Genomic DNA, 5,478 nt, shown 5'->3' on the forward strand with positions numbered 1-5,478 from the left:
TGGGGGATTTGGGGATGGTGCAGGGGATGGGGATGTGCGAGGGACTGGGGGGGTGGGGGGAGGCTGAGGAGATGGGACGTGGTTTGGGGATGCTTGTTCCTGCCCACTCGTTCCTCTGCTCTTCAACTTTTGCTGAGCTTCGCGTGACGATGCAAGAAATCCCTTTGGCGGAGCAGCGCCATGCGGCTATGAGAGGTTTCCAGGCTCGGTTTGCTGTGTTCTAAGCTGCAGATGGTCTCATCCTGCACCACCTGCCGCTGCCAGAGTTCTCTTGGTCCACAGGAACCCCCCGGGCTGTGCATTCCTTCCCATTGCACCCCCAAAGCGTCCGCTTCCTGCAACGTTGAGAGGCAGTGCAGCACCCAGCGCCGTGCCCATCCCAGTGAGGGCACAAGCTGTGATAGGAACCACATCTTTTTCTCACAAAACCCACTTCTCCCCGCTGTGTAACACATAGGGATTGCTCTGGGAGCTCCCACTGTGCACCCCATCGCCTCCACCCCCGGCCTTCTCCTCCTGCTCCTCTCCCCAGCACCTGAGTCCATTCTGCGTTCCGCTGTCTTTTTGGAGAAGGCTCCGAACCCTCCATCCCAGCACCAGAAAGCAGAGCAGCACCATTTTGCTTTCCCCTGTGTTTCTCTCCGTTTCTTTTTTTTTATTATTCCGGTTTTGGTTTTTATTTTTAGAGGTGAGAGGGGGAAAAAGGAACTGATATCCATGCTCACCTGAGCACCACGGGTGTGGATGCGCCAAGTGCCTCCCCGAGATAGGGCGCTCCTCTGTGCTGCGGACTCAGATAACTCTATCACCTCACCCTGCAGCTGCTGACGTTTCTTCTTTCTGATGGGGAAACTGAGGCAGGAAGCGAAATGACAGCTGAGAAACAAACAAAAAAAAATCAAAAAAAAATCCCCGAAGAATTTAAGGGAGCGGGAACCGAATCTGAGAGCTCAGGCCCCAGAAGCACCAGCTGCCTGCGGCACAGCCCACAGCCCAACCTGACCCTGCGTGGGGTGGGGGTCCCGCTGCCCCACACCCTATATCCCGGTGCGGGGGCTGCTCGTCCAGCCCCCCTCCGTGTCATTTCCTGCCTCCGAGCCGCGGCTCTGGGACGTCTTGAGGAACTGAGCAGTGCAGAGCAGCGTCTGAGGGCTACGCCGGGACCCATAGGATGATGAACTTTGTATGGGCGTCACTCTTCCTTCTTCACTTTGCATTGGGTAAAATGAGCTTCTTCTTTTTTTTTTTTTCCCCCTTCTATTTGCTGCCTTGCAGCTCGGGGCGGTGGTGCTGCTAAGGGGCTGTGTGGGGCTGAAGGGTTTTGGGGTTTTTGCTCGGCCATCGGGGAGCAAAAGCAACGTGAGCAAAGCCGGGAGCTCTGTGTCACAGCAAAGCGCGCGCTCAAAGTCTGACAATTCCTGATGCTTTCCGCTTTGCACTCAAATTAATTCTCCATGTACAGCTGCGAGCTGTTAGAAAGGTGCGAAAGGGTGAGGGAAGAACAAGGATTTCTCCAGTTTTGCTGTGGGAAGGCAGAATTGGAGCTGAATGGGGCAGGGACAGCGCCTGGAGCTGCTCCCGCTTCCCAGGGAGCAAAGGAAGGGAGCTGAGCCTGCAAAGGGTTAAATGGGATTTTTGGATGAAAGCTCCTCGCTGCGACTCCCATATTATTTCCCGTATTATTCTTAGCGTGGCTCCAGCGTAAATACAGGGAATAGCTCTCTCAGAAAGCGTGGGGAGAGCGCGCTGGGAGTTTATCCAACCGGAGCCAAAAAGAGCGGAGCTTTTCCCATGGCCATGTGAGAAGGATGGCGGCTGGGCGGGTACAAGCTGAGCCGTGGTGACACGGGGCTCCGGGTTTGGCTCCGAATTTCTCCAAAAACTGGAGAGCGGTGGGACATGAGCGGCTGCTAAAGGCAGAGAAACGGGCTCCAGCGACCTCACGCTCCTGAACTGTGGGGTGTGATGCTGAGAGGCATTGGGTCCAAGCTGGGGAAGCTCAGGGCACGCTGTGATCCGTGGGGCAGGGAAGGGCACCCATGGGTGCCACCAGCCCCGACGCGACCCGGTGCGTCCTTCAGGTGATAAGAGTCCAATTGGCCATTCCCAATTGGTTCTCTCTATACCAAAGTCCCGTTTGGAGAAGGGAAACGAGCAGGGCTCGCTGTGGCTTGGATCAAGCCGTGCGGTGAGTACATCTATTTATAGAGGCTTGGCACGGAGGAAATGCCAGCTGAGCGCTCACAGCTCCCCGAGGGGACCCAGGATGGATGCGGGCAGCGGGGACGCGCTCTGCAGCCCCATTGCTCCGCTCCTCTTCTGCAAATCCATTCCTAAAATACAGGAAAACGTGATGCGGCGGCGAGCTCTGGTCCAGCCTGTAACATGATACCTTTTGTTCTATGTCCTTGATTTAATTATGGGCCAGATTGGGAATCCGTTACTCCCACGGGGGAGCAACTTTGGCGCAAAGTGCCAATAAATCAGTGAAACTATTCCCACAAAACCACATCCCATAGAGCTCTGTGCGAAGCTCCACACAAGGGGAAGACAAACGGTTTCTTTTTTTGGTTTTTAGGAAACGCTGAGAGAGGAGAAGAGGAAATAACAAAGTTTTTATACGACTACGCATCTCACTTCGGTAAGAAATCTTTGTTTTGGGCTAATTTTGTGCAAATTGTGTGACAAAAGAGAGGTGGGGTGGGGGTCTCCAGTAGAAAAGAGGATTAAAAGCACAATTCAGAGATGTTCTGCTGGAGCTGCTCTGTCCCCAGCTGTTCTCATTAACATCTGCTAATAGGGCTATACTGAACGTGGACACAAAATGGGCTCATGGGACGCTGCTTTCATTCCAGGTGATTACTTATATGCAACTGAAGAATACTATACTGAAAACACCACGTTAATACCCACAATGTACACAGTGTATACATATTACGAAGGTGAGGTGAGTCGGACTTTCTCTTCCTACTTCTTCATGCAGCGATAAACGGATTTAAAACGTCAACTTGAAACTGTTGAACAACAGAAATGTGTTTGGGCAAAGGGCATCCATGCCCCAGCTGTGATATGCTGTCACAATGCAGAGCATTCTTTTTCCTGAACACCCATTTGGGCACCATCTTGCTTTGGGGAAGGGATTTGCAAAAGACTGCGTTGTTACTCCCCCAGATTCTAAGCAAACTGAAGGTCTTTGCTTTGCGAAGCTCCTGACAGGGATGCTCCCCATAGAGATGTTTCCAATAGGGATTGTCCCAACTGGGATGCTCCCAATGGAAATCATCCCAACCGGGATGTTCCCAATGGAAATTATCCAACCAAGATGCTCCCAATGGGGATGTTCCCAACTGGGATGCTCCAAATAGGGTCACTCCCAACAGGGATTATCCCAACTGGGATGTCCCCAATGGGGATTGTCCCAAACCAGGATGCTCCCAATGGAAATTATCCCAAATGGGATGTTCCCAACAGGGATTATCCCAACCAAGATGCTCCCAATAGGGATTATCCCATGTGGGATGCTCTCAATGGGGACACTCCCAACAAGGATGCTCCTGGGCACGTTTATTTCCCCCCAAGGCCTAAGCATGGGGACAGAATGAAGGCAGGGGAGATGGGCAGAACATGAATTCTGCGACTGCTTTTAGTGCTCCAGACCACTCTGTTTTTGACCCATTTCTTTTCACTGACTTCCCAGGACTATCCGTACTCGGTGGGATTGTCCCCCCAGTGCCACGTGCCTCTGCTCCTCCTCCTCAGCCTCCTGCACCTCCTGCTATGATGCTCCAAACCCTCTGCTGAAGGTACAAAGCCACGCAGCGTTCAAGCACTTACTCCAAGCATTCCTTTAAGCCAGCAAAATGCAATTCTTCCCAAAGCAGCAGCACTCTGAAGCACCTCCCCACAATAATTAGACCTCTGGGCATCCAGCTCTGTGCTAACGACAGCCAAAGAAGCACAAATCACCAGAAGAACTGTGAAAAGAAGGGGATTTTAAGGTGTTTTCGCAAGCACCCACCCATCCACATCCCTGCTTGCAGCCTCCAGCATGGGGAACTCCACGCTCCCGGAGCCCAAACCCCGCTGGCACCCAGGTGTGCTCCGAATTCCCACACGGCCTCAAGTCCATCCAACACACAATGGGAGGACATGGGAATCACTTCCTAACCTCTTCCCCTCTTTGCAGACACGATGGCTGAGATGAAGAAAAGAATACCGTCACCACATTGGAAGTTACATCCTCTGCACGAAGCAGTCATCTCTGTTTTTAGTACGGCTGTGATTTTATACACAGATTTTTCAACAGATGGATGATGCCAGCCCAAGCCATAAAAGCTGTGCAAACACTGAGGAGCTTTGTAATGACTAGGTTCTTTCCTACTTCCTATTATTCTATTGTAAATATGAACTCCTGCCAATAAAGTGACTAACAATTGACTTTCTGTCTCAGTGGTGTGTGACAGCGTGAAAGCACAGAGCCGACTGCAATGCCTGCATGGAAAGCACAGCATTGTCATCCCCATGGGGTGAAACTGCCCGGCCCCACTTCTCTCTCTGAGCAGCAAAGACTCAGCAGCTTTTGCTTTTTCCTACCTCTGTAGATCTTCATCTTAATGGAGATGCCTTGGTACAAAGGACAGTTGTCCTGGGATGCCAACAGTCAACGCTGTGAGGCTTCACAGAAATTACAGAAATCACAGAAATTACAGAAATCAAAGCTCAGCTTGGAGGGGACCTCAGAGGTCATCTGGTCCAACCTATTGCAATAAAATCACATCCTATAGCAGAGTATCCAACACCATATGTAACCAAACCTTAAATTCTCAAGTATTAGAGTTTCCACTGTGTCCCTGGGGACTTGTTGCTGCATTTAAGTGTTATCATAGTAGCAAAATTGTCCTCTTGGGTCCAACTGGAACCTCCTCCACTGCCACTGGTGCCCATTTTGGGAGAGTGGAGGGACAGGGTGAGGGGGAATGGCTTCAAATGAAAAGAGGGGAGATTTAGGACAGATGTGAGGAGGAAAATTCATTACCCAGAGGGCAGCGAGGCCCTGGCACTGCTGCCCAGAGGAGAGTGGGTGCCCCATCCCTGGAGATAACCCCAGGAATACTGGGGAGGTCCTGGAGGGCCTCCAGGGGTCCCCAGAGCACAGCTGCACACGTAGGGCGGCCTGGAGGACCATTGACCATAGAGAGCGGCAGCGCAGAGCGGCTCCAACAGGAAGAACCTGACTTCCGGGTTGTCGGGAGTGGGCGTGGTAAGGAGGCGGAGCTATGCAAATATAACGAGGCGCTGCACCAATCAGATGCAGCGGGAGCACGAAAAGGCCGCTGGGAGGTGGCAATGGGCACGTTCTCAACTCAGTGCAGAGGGCAACACGGGTCAAAAAAGTTCCGAAGTGATGGGAGAAAAGAGTGCGTTTCAGCAGCAATACAAGAGAACGGGGATCCTGATTAGACACCCTTGGAGGGGCAA

This window comes from Numida meleagris, chromosome 24 (genome assembly GCF_002078875.1).
Source record: "Numida meleagris isolate 19003 breed g44 Domestic line chromosome 24, NumMel1.0, whole genome shotgun sequence".
Classification (NCBI taxonomy): domain Eukaryota; kingdom Metazoa; phylum Chordata; class Aves; order Galliformes; family Numididae; genus Numida; species Numida meleagris.